General features: G+C 36.6%; 1 non-coding gene across 1 annotated transcript; it reads left to right on the top strand.

The window, feature by feature from the left end:
- The first annotated feature begins 1,147 nt into the window (after nucleotides 1-1,147).
- TRNAE-UUC (transfer RNA glutamic acid (anticodon UUC)) lies at nucleotides 1,148-1,219 on the top strand. The gene has a single exon. It is a non-coding gene; the product is annotated as a tRNA-Glu (tRNA).
- Nucleotides 1,220-18,358: the final 17,139 nt, after the last annotated feature.

Consider the following 18,358-nt stretch of genomic DNA (forward strand, 5'->3'; position numbering starts at 1 on the left):
CGGCTAACTCAGATAGCCCTCGAGTAGCTTTGCACGAAATTAAAAAAAAAAAAAAAAGAATAATTTTTGTTAATACGACAATATCAGATTTAATCAGAGTATGATTGAAACTAACAAAGTTTTAGAACATTATATTTTATGCACTGCTATTTCAATTTCTAATACCTAGCCCTCCAGTGACACAGCGGTATGTCAGCGGACTCATACTACTAAACACCGGCTTTCGATCCTCATGGTGGGTAGAACACATATAGCACAATGTGTGCCGTTATACTTAATTCTAAACAAAGAGTTATAGTATGTGTGTTTGTTATGCTAAGTCATAGCGATTTTGACTAGCAGGCTTTTAAAGTTAAAATCGCACTAGGCATTTGGATGGAATGTTGACACTTAAAAATATGTTGTTATTGATTTGTTTAATGTTGAGTTAAAGTCGTTAACTAGTATGCTTTTAACAATGTTTAAAGTGTTTTAAACGGGTCTTGCTGAGAAGCTTAAAGGGAAAACTACGATATGAAGAGGACGTTTATTGGCTGTCAGTAGCTTTGTTTTTGTGTTTGATATATGTAGTTTTATATTGTTTTACTAATACTAATGTGAATACAAATATAATAACAAACATTTATTAATTTATTCTTAAATGTACAAATGTAATATATTTGCAATTTACTCTTCATTTTTTTTACACTTACACAGTGCTTGCTAACTGAGAATAATGCGTAAATAGCCCTCGAGTAGCTTTGCTACAAAAACAAACTGGTAATGACTCTAATAAGTTAACTTTCGAATTTTATCTCACATTTAAAAACTTGTAAAGTTTCTGTTATTGTTTCATAGCATCGGAATTTATAGATGCTAGGTTACTGAGTTTGTAAAGTGTTTTAGTACGAGTTAGTTACTGTACAACTGATGTCAGTGTATTTGAAAATTAATGATCTCATTGGTACAAAGTATTTTAATATGGGGGATAGTTATTACTTTCAGATTGTTCCGGTATAATAGGGCTATTCCACGAGTATTAGGTGCTTTGGTTTATGTATTATTTTATAAGTAGGAAGTTTAAATTTCTTATTGTACAAAACTACATATAATAAATAACAAATAAAAGATTTTATTATTTTCCAAAGCTCCCGTAAATATTTGTTAGTCCCATGTGGTCTAGTGGCTAGGATACCTGGCTTTCACCCAGGAGGCCCGGGTTCGATTCCCGGCATGGGAAGTATATTTTCTTTCGTAGTTTCTGTGGGTCGTTTATTTAAAACAGTGGTATCGAACCTTTTTTATGCCCCGCACCCCTAAAAAATTTTAATATGTTCTCGCACACCTCACAGTAATTATTTATTTAATAATAAAGGTGAAGGTGGCCAAAACAAATGTTACCCCGCACCCCTGGTTGGGAACCACTGATTTACAGTAAAATAATTTTTAACTGTTTCTACAAATGTTAAAGAGTTAATAATTTTTATGGCATAGAATAATATACTCAAGAGCTTTAAAAATGTTGGCCTCTTATTCAGGGTCTAACAATCCAAGTTTTTACTTGAAGAAGAAATGTCTTCATGTTGAAAACTCTCATATTATAGGGTATCGTTCTTTTGTGGTAAACTGGTTTATTGAACCTATCTGTTTCCCTAAGATTATTGTTGTTAACATTATTATTATTAAGACATTTATTGTCCCATATTAAAATATTGTTTTAGTATTTCCTCCCCAGATGGAGCAGTCAGTATTTTCAACTGTATTTATTTCTGTATGAGAAAATTCGCACCTCTGCATAAAAAATGTTCTCAACCCAAACTAGCCATTTTTACGTATATATTTGAATATATGTGGCTAAAGTTGTTTTTTTAATTTAGAACCTAAATTTTATGTTTGATTGTCTTGTGAATTATGCCTTGTCTTTGACGTACTGACAAGCATAAATACAAATAAAGTATTTCTGAAACTCAAATGGATTTCCTTAACATTTCTCCTGTCTTCTTCAAGCATTTTATCCAAATTTGCTCTCAAATGCTTCTTTATGACACAGCGGTATGTCTGACTCAAACCTCACTGTCTCAGTGAAAGACTCGCAATCTATATGTCACAGGATCAAAGCATATCGCCGATCATGTTCACCTTTCATCTGTGACAGTAAAACACAGTCTTCCTTGGTAGAAGTTACCGGTGGATGCTTTAGACGAGTTATCTCTCCTCTCTCTCTATCTGTAGATGAAATATGGACGGCTAACGCAGCTAACCTTAGAATTGAGATTTTTTTTTAATTTTGCGCAAAACTACTCAAGGGCTATCTAATTTAGCAGTATAAGGCAGCTAGTCATCACCACCCACCGCCAACTCTAGGGTTATTCTTTTAGTAATAAATAGTGGGATTAACCGTCACATTATAACGTCCCAACGGCTGAAAGGTTTGGTGTGACGGGTATTCGAACCTGCGACCCTTGGATTACGAGTCGAGTGCCTTACCCATCTGGCCATGCTTGGCCCTCTAGAATTGATTTACGAAAATTTAAACAAGCAAACAGAGGATCCAAATCCACTAGAATACCTATCGTATCGCCACCATTTCTTCTAATACAATGTAACGCTTTCCACGACTTAAATCTTTCAATAACAAAATAAATATGAACTTTAAATCTTCTTTAAAATATCCCAGCATAGCCAAGCGCGTGAGGCGTGCGACTCGTAATCCGAGGGTCGCGGGTTCGCGCCCGCGTCGCGCTAAAAATGCTCGCCCTTTCAGCCGTGGGGGCGTTATAATGTTACAGTCAATCACACTATTCGTTGGTAAAAAAAAAGTAGCCCAAGAGTTGGCGGTGGGTGGTGATGACTAGCTACCTTCCCTCTAATGTTACACTACTAAATTAGGAACGGCTAGCACAGATAGCCCTCGTGTAGCTTTGTGCGAAATTCAAAAACACACTTCTTTAAAATATAAAAAGTCAAACAAGTCGTAAACATTTTATAAACATAAAAAGTTAGATGTTTATGTCTTCTTCTGTGCCTTTAAATATCAATTCAATCGAGACAGCCTTCTATAAATAACGCAGTTATTTCTATTTTAGTCCGTCCATATAAAAATCCTGGGTTCGATTCTCTTAGGTGAGCAGTGTGCGGATACATAATCTAGCTTTAAAAACAAGCAAAAATCATTATTGCAGTTGTTTTTTAAAGCACAAAATTTAAATATATGAAAAATATTTTCTTTTTCCTGAAATCTGTGCAAAATTTCCTCATCGATTAAAAATATTATGACATTATGTTTTCACAAGAAAATTATTTTAAGGTTGAGGTTTTAGGTTTTTGCATATATTATTGTCTATTTTCTGTCCATGTAACTACTTCTCAAGGTTTGGATGGATCTTCAACACAATTGATATAATGGTTCATTAGGTCCATTGGGGAGTACTACAGGTTTTTTTTAGGTTTGAATTTTGCGTTTTGCGGTTTTTATGGGCGTTTTTTGTGGATGGATCGTTCAGGAGGTTTTTGTAAAGAAAAATACAAACTTTCAGTTTCGTGGTTTCTATGGGTATTTTTCACAATTAATTACTTATCAGATAAACAATTTTTATGTTCTACGATAACCTTTCTCTAATCGCGAATTTACATAACTTCCGTCCAGGAGATGGATACTTCTGGTAGTTAAGTGAGAATTTCACAAAACAAAACAAAATTGTAAATTACTAGTACCGAAAACTTCACGCAATTTTGCACATTGCTCTACAGATGGCTGAATGTACATCTGACGAACGAAATATCACAAGATGGAAAACGTTTTTTGAGCACAAAACGGCTTATCGCTGCTATCTGCGCTCTATTCATCACAGAAAGTAAAACCCTAGGTTTAAGCGTTTTCAGTCTGTAAACTTATCGATGACCCACCGAAAGGCGTATTGGACGGATATTGTGCGTACACGAACATTGAAACAGTGAATTTATTTGTGCCTTAATTTTACAGCTGGCACTATTAGTACAGTGCAATGTTATTTGGATATTTTGAAGTGTTATATTTTAATGTGATATTTGCAGCCTTAAGGTACAAGTATTATCCACGTTTGTTAACATTTAGGATATTTTTATTGCTAAAAACCAGCCCAGTCTTTAAGCACCAATTCACTCTGGTATACTGTTCACAGTAATAAGTTAATTATATATTGAAATCAATCATTTTGCTTATCGAGTCTACTTAACGTTTCTGAGACAAAATATTACTTTATTAAAATTAATAACGTGTAGAAATAGTTGTCAGTACATTGACGTTTATAAAACATTTGATATTGCAGATAGTTGACGTGACTAAACCAAAAAATCAACTACCACACAAATATACTAGTTAGTCCCCTGTATTTCCTGGTGGAACAGCGGAAAATTTACGAAAATCTAGTGTTCAATTCCCAACAGTGGACACTGAAGAAAGCTCGGTATGTCTTTGATCTAAAACAAAGAAAACAAAAATGGTCAATCCTCTATTAATGTCTATAAGTTAAGTTTACTTATTTTTTTAGAAAATAAAAGCGAATATTTACCTCCGAAGATAACTTCAGAATGATGCTACAAATTTCTGAGTGGAATTTGTTCAAAACAAACATCACAGTATAACAATTTGTTTCTTTGCCACATTTGATATAACTTTCGGTGCAGTAACTCTAAGTTGTCAACAACAGCTACAAACAATATTTCGAACTTTTCTTTTGCTGTAAATGTGACATTCGATCATATAAAATTTTCAGTACAGTTGCTACAATTACCAAACAATTGTTTTTAAGTTACATTATCTTCAAAATCCAAAATAATAAAAGTTTACGAAAGAACAAGTTAACGGGCCTGAGGAGCATTGCTGTTACATTCTGAAAACTAAAACTTTTTTTTTCACAATAACTAAAGGTTTTCAGCTGTATATATTTACATTATAAACCTCATATACGTTACTACTGTACATTAAGCGTATGCTTCACATAGTTTTGTTTTAACTTTGAATTCAGAAACCTGAATGCTTTATGCAGTTATTTTCCTTATTTTGTAACTGATAAGTAATTCGTTGCAACATACGGTAAAAGCTTCCCCTACATTAATTTTCATCTTTAATTTCCAGTTTTGTCTTATCAGCTCGTTTTCCTAGCTGTGGAAGCTCAGCATGACCAAGTGGTTAAGGCACTCAACTCGTAATCTGAGGGTGGCGAACTCGAATCTTCGTCTCACCAAACATGCCCGCCCTTTTAGCCGTGGAGGCGTTATAATGTGACGGTCAATCCCACTATTCGTTGGTAAAAGAGTAGCCCAAGTGTTGGCGGTAGGTGGTGATAACTAGCTTCCTTCCCTCTAGTCGTACACTGCTAAATTAGGGTCGGCTAGCGAAGATAGCCGTCGTGTAGCTTTACGCGAAATTCAAAACAAACAAATACTACGATAAACAAGCCACGTAATATTTTTTGTTTTTGAGTTTAGAAATGGAATGATCTCGAAATGCACCTCAGATAAAATACGTAAAATACACCTCACAGCAAGTGAAAGATTAGTCAATCGTATATGTTCTATGTTCTGTTTACATGGCATTAGTAATATATCGACTGATGAGTATAGTAAATTTAATCTCCCATCGGATTTAGTGTTAATGTGATTTATTTTGATAAAGCAGAAGCTGCATTGTGCACTTAAAAATTTCGTTTGGAAAGTGTCTTCAGTGTTTTTGTTTGTCTGTTGTACTTCTCGATAAAATCAATTTTAAGTCAAGTTTTACTTTGTTAGACGATTTCTTTTGTATCTTTCTTTCCCTGGATTAATTCCGGAGAGCTTGTTTTTGTTTTGTTTGTTTTTGAATTTCGCACAAAGCTACTCGAGGGCTATCTGTGCTAGCCGTCCCTAATTTAGTAGTGTAAGACTAGAGGAAAGGCTAGTCATCACCACCCACCGCCAACTCTTGGGCTACTCTTTTACCAACGAATAGTGGGATTGACCGTCACTTATAACGCCCCCACGGCTGGAAGGGCGAGCATGTTTGGCGCGACGGGGATGCGAACCCGTGACCCTCAGATTACGAGTTGCACATCTTAATACGCTTGGCCCGGAGAGCTAAAAAATAGTTTCAATGGTTTTTGTGATTGAGTTCGTTTACTGTCACGAGTTAAGTAAGAGTTGATTTAACACACAAAAATATATAATCTTTTAGCTTTACAGCTTCTTTCATTTTACTGTTAATTTTTTCACACTGTTTTTAACGTTTTCTCAGTATTTCTGAACTATCCACTTTTGAACAGAAATTAGTGACAATACATATTTTAATCTTTAATTTATAACGAACACAAACAATACAAGTACACGTAACATAAAATTATTAAAATATTTACTTTTGAGTGGATCAGTAACAAACGTAACGGAATTCGTTATGTATTTAATCACTTGCTTCCACGTCATCTTTGCATTCATTTGGTAGGCCTAACAAACCATGTCCATTGTAAACAGCTTCGTGTAACAGCTCAAAACCACTATTAAAACTCTTTGTTGATAGGATAACAAGCTATCCAAATGTGTGCTAGAACAGGGGTTACCAAACTTTTTTCACAGGGGGCCAGATTACTTGGGAATGAGAAGCGCGGGCCGCATGGTCATTATGTTCAATACACATAAGCTAGAACGAAAGCTCTCTGTAAAAGACTTAACACTAGGTTAGGATGCCACATTAGCCATGTGGGAGTAGCATGCAATACACACATATAATAAAAAACAAACAGAAATACAACCAACATTTTTATTTACCGAAAGGTTATCAAAGAAGGTGACATTAGCAAAAACAATTGTCACATCGCACATAGTGAGTACATATCTGAATTTCACTAAGCCGCAAAAAAGTTAGTGAGATTTATGAAATTGGCGTTTGGTTTTCAAAATATCTTCAATGTTCGGTTCTGAATTGCTGCATCCAATCATTAGAATTGCTTTCAAATGTTCATCAGTCAACCTTGATCGATGTAACGACTTCACATACTTCATTTTTGAAAATGCTTGTTCACAAACATAAGTTATTCCAAACACTGATGCCATACCAGATGCGAACTGCTTCAGCTTTGGAAAATCATCTTCAGGTATGCAGCTGTAAAATTCAATAAGTTGCCCCTCTCTGTGTTTTGCTTTCAACAAGTCATTTCCTTGCAAATCAATGACCTCCAGCTGAAGTTCCACTGGCACGTCATCAATGACACAATCAAAAGGATTCTGAAAAAGGAGAATGTCACTTTCGATTCTGTCGAGATCTGAAAATCTCTCTAAAAATGCTTATTTAAATCACCAATAATCTTTTTCTGAAACTCCAGGTTGACATCTTCTGTGATTCCAGCATGAAACTCATCGAAACACTGAAAATGATAGAGATTTCCTCCTTCCAAATGTGCTTCAAACAATGACAGCTTTCTCCGAAGTACTTTAATAATTCTATAGAGATCACAGACAAGGTTATTCTTCCCCTGAAGTTTCAATTTCAATTTATTCATGTGGGATGTGATGTCAACGAAAATTACAACTTTGACAACCAGGTTGGATCCGACAGAAGTGGATCGGCTCTATATATCTCCATGAGAAATATATCTATTTCTCTTCTCAGCTTATAAAAACGAGACAAGACTTTACCGCAGCTGAAACACCTCACCGCCGTGTGATAAGGCAAGTCACAGAAATCCGAATCAATTTCTTCAAGAAACGCCTTGAACTAGCGATGATTAAGTGCATGACCCCGAATGAAGTTCACTGCAGAAATGACTGGTTTCAGTACGCAAGAAATATACAAGTCTTTCCCACAGAGTGCTTGCTGATATATGATGCAGTGTATGAACAGAGCGCTTGGGAGTTGAAGATCTTCCAACTGTTTCCACCAGACCCTTCTTTACTCCATCCATGTTTTTTCCTCCATCAACTGTTATACCTATAAGCTGATTCCACTGAAGGTTATAGTCTTGTCAAAATTAACTGCACGAATGAACACGAGAAGTTGTGACGTACGCGAGAGATCAGTAGACTCATCCAGTGCCAGAGAATACCATAGGAAGTTTCTAGCTTTTTGACGTATCTGTAATGCGATGTTCTCTCCAAGTTCTTCTGCTCTCCGTACAACTGAAGTTGCTGAAAGGCTGATACTTTCAAAGAACTCGGCTTTTTCAGGACACAGTTCATTTGCTGCTTCCATCATACACTCTTTAATGAAGTTGCCGTCAGTAAAATGTTTTCCTCGCTCTACTATCCTATGCACTATTTTGTTACTTGTATGAGTGACAGATTCATTTTCAGCAAACTTTCTCGTGAAGAGATTATTTTGAGATTCAAAAACACGTTTCATGGATTCAAATTTCTCAGAATGGAACTTTCCTGAAAATTTCAAATATGTTGATAGATGTTTTGTTTCATAGTGACGCCGAAGACTGTACTCTTTCAAAACGACAACACTTTCGGTGCATATCACACAAGTAGCTTTCTGTTTTTTTGTTTCCACAAAGAAGTGCTTTTCTCCCCATTCTTCATTGAAAGCACGACACTCAGAGTCCACTTTTCTTCTTTTAAAAGCAGCCATAACGATGGGTGATAAAAAAACAGGATCTGAAAATGAAAAACACAGAACGCTGTGAGAAAAGTATTTTACTGGTCCAAGAACCCACAAACAAAATATATTGAAACGTATGTTTGCCAAGACACTTACCTAAGAACGAGTTACGAAAAGCGCATAACCCGACTACTAAGAGAAATGAGCCTGCTGAAGCGGTAACTCTAGGCCGCTGAATTTGCAAGACGAGTCGATAGAACAAGGGTTAAGTCTGTACTTGTTTTCGAAATCCTAATGCTTTCATAGCTACGTGACTTGATATGAATAAACGGGCAACAAGGACGAAAGAAGAATTTTCCTATTGGTTCAAAATTAGCGTGACAGCCTTGTTTCATTTTATCATAACGTCTTGTGTTTGCCAGCTTAAAGCGACCATCGGTGTGATTTAATTTGTTATGATAGTTGGACATTTGATGAAATGCCACTTTTTATTTCCAAGCGGCTAGCTGCTGGCGGGTCGGACAAAATGACCTCGAGGGCCGTAGTTTGGTGACCCCTGTGATAGAACATAACCGAAAGAGAAAATGAAATCAAAATTATTAGCGTAAAAATTAATAAATATTGTACTTTAGCTTGTGCTTGACTCCCCTAGCGTAAAATTAATAAATACTGTACTTTACCTGGTGCTTGACTCCCCTATCGTGAAAATTAATAAACACTGTACTTCAGCTGGTGCTTGACTCCCCTAGCGTGAAAATTAATAAATACTGTACTTTATCCGGTGCTGAACTCCTCTGACGTGAAAAAAATAAATAATGAATTAATTAGAAATTAACAGAGTTACATGAAAAGCTAAAACGTAACATATTCACTAGAACTTCGTACTCGTTTATTCTTAAAAACCCCACATACATAAACTGCTCATTCGATATACACGTTAAATTATTCTAATTCATTCGATGTATGCATTAAATTAAATTACTCGCGATACACTTCTTAGTTGATCTTCGTTTTCCACAAACAAATGAATTTGAAACACTTGGGAGTTTTGCTAACTTCATTAATGCGTATCGTCCTAAAAGTTGATCTTATCACACAGTACGAATATATCATGTTAATTCTATAAAACAATACAGTGGTACCACGGTTCTCGAACTTAATTCGTTTCAGAAGGCTGTTCGAAAACCGAATCAATTTTTCCCATAAGAAATACTGTAAATTAAATTAATACATTACAGACCTCCACAAATTACGCATTATGAAGCATTTTAAGTAAAAATATTGCTTATTTATGCCTGTATAATAATACTTACATGCATAAAGTCAACGACAAAAACTATAAACACAATAACAAAACAATAAATGAAAATTTAATTGCACTTTACCTGTGCTGAAGAGAGCTAATGGCGTAAGTGAACGGTGGTGAGGAACGAGGAGAGTAGGAGGGTTATTATTGTTTGTCTCTTTGTACCGCTAGTCACCACTCCATAAAAAACGTCAGGTAACTCTCCTTCTGGGGTTCTTTACTGGCATTGTGATTTTTTGCTACTTTGCATCAACAAAACTTTGTAACTTTCCTCATTTTCACACTTGCTTGAGACTCACTGGACATATTTCTCACTAAAAACTTATCTAATGAGGTTTGTTTCAGAGGTCACTTCAAAGCACCTTTGAAACAGTGCTTTGGTGTAGGGTTTTTTAAAGTTCGATATGACCTGCTGGTCCATGAGCTGAATGAGAGGAGTCGTGTTAGGGGACAAGAGCTTCACCGTAATGAAACTGTACTCCTCCACCAACCCGTCCTTTAAGTCTGGTGGGTGAACAGGTGCATTGTCCATCACAAGAAGGGCCTTGAGTGGCAACTGTTTTTCCGTAAGGTAATTCTTTACACTTGGGGCAAACACTTCATGGACCCACTCCATAAAAAATTGCCTGGTTACCTATGTTTTTCTATTAGCCCTCCACATAACATTTAGTTTAATTTTCAGGACATTATTTTTCTTAAAAACCCTCGGGTTCTTAGAATGGTACACAAGCAAAGGCTTTAGTTTTAAGTCCCCACTTGCATTACTACATAACAATAGAGTTAGCCTGTACTTCATTGGCTTGTGTCCTAGCAGTGACTTCTCCTCCTTGGTGATGAATGTCTTCTTTGGCATTTTCTTCCAAAAGAGGCCTGTCTTATCACAGTTGAACACTTGTTGGGGAATAAAACCCTCAACTTCTACATAGTCCTTAAATTCCCTAACAAATTTATCAGCATCGTCTTTGTTAGAACTGGCACTCTCCCCATATCTCACCACATTATGTATGCCACTTCTCTTCCTAAATTTTTCAAACCACCTCCTACTAGCCTTAAAGGCATCACTTGTATCAGCACTTGTTCCAGGGGTGTTGTTCAGGAGGTCAGCATGCAACTGCTTTGCTTTCTCACAAATGATGGTCTCAGTAATGCTATCACCAGCTAACTGTTTTTCGTTTACCCAAATCAACAACAGTTTTTCTACCTCTTCCATTGTTTGTGATCTTTGTTTCGTAAGCACTGTCACTCCTTTTGCAACATCAGCTTCTTTGCTGACCTCTTTATTTTTCAGTATAGTGTAGACTGAGACTGTAGACTTTGCAATACCAACTTGTGTACCAAGATCAGACACGCGAAAACACCACTCTCATACTTCGCTATGAGATCTTTTTTTCACCTCTATTATGGCTCTAACAACTTTTCTTTTTGGTTTGCTGCTTTCATTATCCTTCTTTGACCCCATTGTGGCTTATTTAATCAGAATATTTAGAAAAACGAGAACGTTCACAGCAGATTTTAGCGGGGTGTGGACTGAGCGACAGGTGCGGGTAAAATGTTTTGGGCAAGCTTGGAGTGGGCCAAAAATGGTCGAAGTGTCGTTCGGGTCATCATTCGGTTTATTTCGGGGGTTCGGGCAACGAGTTTATGTTCGACAACCGAGACATTTTTTGCTCAAACAATATGTTCAAAACCGAATTATTCGAGAAGGGAGTCGTTCGAGAACCTAGGTACCAATGTATTGTGGGGATTTCTAAAGCTGTTTGAAGGAATTTTTTTGTTGTTTGTTTAATAATACGTACTAATTTCATTGTCCTTGCTAGAAGTAATAAGTAGAGCTTGTAATTTTCGATTTTAGCCGATAAAAAACATCCCCGATAGAGGGTTTGGTTTGGTTTGTTTGGGAATTTCGCACAAAGCTACTTGAGGGCTATCTGTGCTAGCCGTCCCTAATTTAGCAGTGTAAGACTAGAGGGAAGGCAGCTAGTCATCACCACCCACCGCCAACTCTTGGGCTACTCTTTTACCAACGAATAGTGGGATTGACCGTCACATTATACGACCCCACGGCTGGGAGGGCGAGCATGTTTAGCGCGACGCGGGCGCGAACCCGCGACCCTCGGATTACGAGTCGCACGCCTTACGCGCTAGGCCATGCCGGGCCTGCCCCGATAGAGGGAAAAAAAAACGAAAGAAACAGATGTTTGTTTATTTTTTTTAAATTAAACACCGGAACTAGTTTCTGAGATTACATTAACTTTCTCGAATCACAGTGATTGCGATTTTTTTTTTTTTGAATAATACTCCAAAGGATTGTTTGTTTTGTTTGTGTTTGAATTTCGCACAAAGCTACTCGAGGGCTATCTGCGCTAGCCGTCCATAATTTAGCAGTGTAAGACTAGAGGAAAGGCAGCTAGTCATCACCACCCACCGCCAACTCTTGGGCTACTCTTTTACCAACGAATAGTGGGATTGACCGTCACATTATAACACCCCCACGGCTGAAAGGGCGTTTGGCGCGACGGGGATGCGAAACCCTCAGATTATGAGTCGCACGCCAAACGTTTTGTCTGTTAATGATAAGTTTTTTAGGTTTTTTTAATAATTTAATATAAAATTAGCTGTTTATATTAAGCTTTACCATAAATAGAACCGTGTTTTATATCTGTTGTCACCCCCGTTAGAGAAATTAGTGTGCAAAGCATAAACAGTGTATTAGTATAATCATTACTGTATTTAAAAATGAAAATTCAGAAAAACACGACTTTAAGGCAGCTACGTAGCATAACTCTGAACACGAATACTCCAAAAGCGCCGATTTCAAGATATCTAACTAAAATTATGAAACAGATAAAAATAAAATTGAAAAACTAGAGTCATAGTAATATGGTAGGCTTGATCGCTTTACGTACCTGAGTTTGTTAAAAGTGTAATAATTAAATTTTGGTCATCAGCCGGTTCAATTCAGAATATGTTAACTTAGATGGCAGTGCTGTACGAAAATAAGTATGCGTGTGTTTTCTTATAGCAAAGCCACACCGGGCTCCGCTGAGTCCACCGAAAGGAATCGAATTCTTGAATTTAGCGTTGTAACTCCGCAGACTTACAACTGTACCTGCGTGGGACATACGAAAATAAAAGAAATGGGCAAACAAATTTTGATTTTGACTTGTAAGATTCTTATCTCTTTTTGCGCATTTTCTCATCACTAAGATTAAGTATAATATCACTACAGATTTTAAACCTTATGGGAAAAAATTATGAAAAGTGAAATTTGTGTTCTTGTTTCACAAAAGCATAAATGAACAAATTAACTTTAATATCATACGAAATATTGCTCGTTTAATCTTTCGTTTATGCAAGTGCTTGTTTGTTTACTTATGTTTAAGGTTTCGTTGTTTGTTTTCAACCACAAAACTTCATAATGGGTTGTCTTCGGTTTTGCATAGCCAGGTAGTTAGAGCACGCAATTCGTAATCTGTAGGTTGCGGGCTCGAATCCCGGTCACACCAATAATGCTACCCAGTTAATCCGTGGGAGCGTTATAATGGTACACTCAATCCCAATATTCGTTGGTAAAAAAAAGTAGCCCAAGAGACAGCGGTGGGTGGTGATGACTAGCTATTTTCCTTCTAGTCTTACACTGCTAAATGAGGGACGATTAGCGCAGATAGCCCTCGTGTAGCTTTGCATGAAATTCAAAAACAAACAAACAATCGGTTGTACTTACTGCAGGTATCAAACCTGAGTCTTAGCGTTTACCATTTAACACCGAAGAGGGATTATTTTAGTGAAAAGAACAAGATATTTTGATAAATCACAGAAAGCGATAAAATACCAATTCTTAAGAATTGTTTTGGGGAGAAACGAGTAAAAATAGCAGTCTTTAATTTCGATCACTAATTATTTACATTATTCCTCCAATGAAAAGATGGATCTTTAGTGAGTGATTGTTTAATTGGTCGACTTGTTCTACAAAGCCATTAAAATGAACGAGAAGCCCCTAAAAGACACAGCAGCATGTCTGCGGACTTAAACCATAAGAAACCGGGTTTCGATACCTGTGGTGGACAAAACACAGGTGCATAATAACAACCAACCAACTAAAGGAGAACTGGTGATGAGCTAAGTGGCCAGGTAAGAGACCTCTGTGGCTCAAGTATAGCATCGCCTAATTTTGAAATGCGCACAAGAGTCGACAGCACTGCCGCCTGGAATGTTTTCCTTAACCAAATTATGAGACTGACTGGCTTGGTTTGTATTGAATTTAGCGCAAAGCTACACGAGGGCAATTTGCGCAAGCCATCCCTAATTTAGCAGTGTAAAACTAGAGGGAAGGCAGCTAGTCATTACCACCCACCGCCAACTGTTGGGCTACTCTTTTACCAATGAATAGTGGGATTCACCGTTAAATTATAACGCCCCCACGACTAAAAGGGCGACCATGTTTGGTGTGACAGGGATTCGAATCCGCAACCCTAGGATTACAAGTCAAATACCTTAACTACCTGGTTGCCAGGCCGAGATTGACTGTCTCTCTTATAACTCACCCAAAGGGAAGTGTATTTGTTATCACCACGTTTCGCATCCAAAACTGTGGATTCTCATTCCAATATTCTAACCACTAGGCCATACTGGAACCAAATTCAAAATTAACAGACGTAATAGTTTCTTCAGTTTATCCTGTTCACCATAGAAATTTACGAAAGCCACGTTTCTTCTTGTTTTAAAAGTAAGCCATTAAACTGATAAACGCATCATCCATGATAGTACCTTATAATGGTATGGCTAAAAAATAAAATTATACTCAGCAGTTCTAGTTTTCCATGAATATCAAACAATAACGTATGACGTACTTTATACATAAAGTTTCTCGAGGCAAAGCATTGTTAAGTAGATCACTTTTTGTTTGTGCTATTTTACATAGAAGTATGAAAACGTTGTTAACTACAATCAGCTTTTGTTTGTGCTGTTTTACACAAAAGTGTGGAAAACGTTTTCAACTAGAATCTGTATTTGTTTGTGCTGTTTTACACAGAAATGTAAAAACGTTGTTAACCAGAACCAGCTCTTGTTTGTTCAATTTTATAAAGAAGTGTGATAACATTGTTAACTATCATTAGATTTTGTTTGTGCTGTTTTAAATAGAAGTGTGAAAACTTTAAGTATCATCAGTTTTGGTTCGTGCTATTTTGCATAGAAGTGTGAAAACGTTGTTAACTAGAATCAGCTTTTGTTTGTGCTGTTTTTCACAGAAGTGTAAACGTTGTTAACTAGAAACAGTTTTTGTTTGTGCTGTTTTACATAGAGGTGTACAAACGTTGTTAACTAGCATCGGTGTTTGTTTGTGCTGTTTTACATAGAAGTGTGAAAACGTTTTAACTATCATAAGTTTTGGTTTGTGCTATTTTACATAGAAGTATGAAAAACTAAAAAATTTGAAAAAAATGTGTATTACTCAAGTACAAGGAATGGATACAATTCGTAAGATACTCAGTAAGACCAAAATGAAGTATCTCAGGACGTAACTTACAGTTATTGGTTTACATGGGAAGGATTAATAAATATGTATATATATACAATGCAATAATATATATATATATATATATATATAATAAAGCAATTTGTTGAGAAAGAGCACGTGAAATAATCCCGTAAAATATTTAATTGCTAAACAATGTCACGCCAGATGAAACTCGTTTACATGTCAAATTAAATCACGTGAATGTGTTATAAATGAGCTGCCAAATTTACCGTGTTATTCTGAATAATTCTTCCAATCAACGATGCACACTACAACTAGATTCTGACGTTTTGGTATTCCGGCGATGAACCAGTTATCCTACTTTCGCGGATGGATCATTAATGTGGAAGAATATATGTAGTGATTTGTCACTCGTAGAATAAAAGAGACGAGTGATGACGTGAAGTTGAAACAAACACTTACCGGTAAAGTGTAAATGATAAACGTAGGTTGTCTAGTGAGACTGTTGCGTTGTAATGTGAGTTCAAAGAGCAAAATATAAGTAAGAGAAAAAATGATTTAAAGAAATTGTATGTGATAGGCGAATAAGGGGACAAATTCTGTTATAACAGGATGTCAGCCTCGAACCATATGTGAATGTATTTTATAGCAAAGCCAGATTGATTTATGCATTGTAAGTCCGTAGACTTACTGCTATTCCACAGAGAACACCTCACACCGTCAGAGGCGCGAAACGAAACGGTTGAACGATTTGATTGTTGTAATTTCGTGCAAAGATACATGAGGGCTATCTGCGCTAGCCATCCCTAATTTAACAGCGTAAGATTAGAGGGAAGGCATCTAGTCATCACCACCCACCGCCAACTCTTGGGCTAGTCTCTTACCAACGAATAGTGGAATTGACCGTAACATTATAAGGACCCCACGACTTAAAGGGCGAGCATGTTTAGTGAGACGGGGTATTCGATCCTTAGATCCTCGGAATAGTAGTCGACGTTCCTAACCAGTTGGTCATGCCGGGTCATCTGTTCAACGAAGATAGGACTTAATTTGTCGAGTCCTGCAGGGGTCAAATGAGAAACGAATATGCTAAAACTGCGGTTACAATCTGCTTTATTTCTACAGCTTTCCTATTACGAGAAAGACTGGATTACAAAAATCAGGAAGTATGTCATTTCCCAGCGACAGTCATAGACTAATGAAGGTCTTCCATACACGTAGTAAGGTAGTGTTAGATAATGCTATTCCACGAAACATTAACTAGTTCCCGTTATCAGAACCTGCTACAGAAAAGATTGGTACAAAGGCATAAAAGTGTTATCTTGACACTGTCCAGTGCAGAGAATCAAAACTCGAATGTTTGTTTTGTAGGTTCATAAACTTACCGCTGACCCACCGGAGGACCACTATGGAAGTGTGTGGTATGTGATATTTTTATAACACAGCGCAAATTCTTCGTTGTTTTATCAAAAGCTTGGCAAGTTTATAGCAATTGAAGGTTGTACTTTTATCCTTTCAAATAACCTTCAAATAATTATTTTAGAAGGTTTCAACTATGTTCTATGGATTTGATACCGGGAACATCCGGGGACATATATGAATCTTTCGTAGATCTTGATATCATATACCATTTGTATTTTATGGTATGTTGGAATAACATATTGACCTGCTGACATAATATCTCCGTATTGGTATTCATTATGAGACTGTATTAATATACGTTTTCTCTTGGTATCTACAAACATTTCAAAGATGTATGCCAGGTCCAATATACAGAATATAGCTTACATCATAATAACCTGTCACCATGGACAACAGTTACCACGGTGGAATTGTTCTATTGTCAATCAACCACCAGTTCCTCATTTAGCCGTCACTTCAAAACAGCTTAAAGCAATTCAAAATTTCAAACTAACAAGTGTATAACTATTATCGAGGTTGTGGTTTCAATGAAAAATGCAAAATTAAACATTCGTGGATTGCAAATTAAAAGCCCCCAAAGAATTCATTCACATCAGTCACACTTGATGTAGTAAATTCACAGTGCATTTGCTTAAACGGGTTCGAATCCCAGTTACACCAAACATGCTCGCCCTTTCAGTCGTGAGGACGTTATAATGTTACGGTCAATCCCACTATTCGTTGGTGAAAGAGTAGCCCAAGAAATGGCGGTGGATGGTAATGACTAGTTGCTTTCCCTCTAATCTTACACTACTAAATTAGAGACGGCTAGCGCAGACAGCCTTCGTCTAGCTTTGCGCGAAATTCCAAAACAAACAAACTTTGAGGAATTTCAGAGAGTTTTAATAAAATATTTTTTCCGTTGTTTGACCTACATTTTTCAGTACACAAAACAAAGTGATATACATATCAATATACGTTACAGATGCGGCAACGTTTATTTTCTTTAGCTGATCAAAACTAGGGCACATTTGTCATCAAACCTTCTTGTAATTTGAACACATTATAACAGAGTGTCAGAGAGGGTTAAAAACAAATATTTATGTAAAATACATTGGAACTATTAGTAGTTCCATAAATGCCTTGAAGAGTGTCAAAAGTTCCCTGTTGAGGCATGGGAAAGTCTATGGATTTACAACGCTAAAATCAAAGGTTCGATTCCCCTCGGTGAGCACAGCAGATAGCCCGATATGGCGTTGCTTTAACAAAAACACATACACAAAGTGTCTCAAGGGTGCTATCAAGGCGTGAAGATTGGCGTACAAAAATTTCTGTTATGGACATAAAGCTACGAAAACAAAAAAGAAACATTTCACAAAATAAAAGCACATACTTCATGTATATAGGAGTAATAATACAAACAGCAACAATGACATTATTAAATATCGTCATTTCAGTACGCTTTGTACTGCGTAAAGAAAATGTATAATACAATAAGCCTAATAACTATATAATATTGTTGAAATCGAGCACTGAGTGTTTACCGTAAGAAACCTTTTACACAAAATAGAAACACGCTCTAAGTGCGTTGTTTATCTTTTCTTCGTATCACCTTGAACTATCTCTGACAGCAATGCCAAATAGT

The sequence above is a fragment of the Tachypleus tridentatus genome, chromosome 6 (assembly GCF_004210375.1).
Source record: "Tachypleus tridentatus isolate NWPU-2018 chromosome 6, ASM421037v1, whole genome shotgun sequence".
NCBI classification, from domain to species: Eukaryota; Metazoa; Arthropoda; class Merostomata; order Xiphosura; family Limulidae; genus Tachypleus; species Tachypleus tridentatus.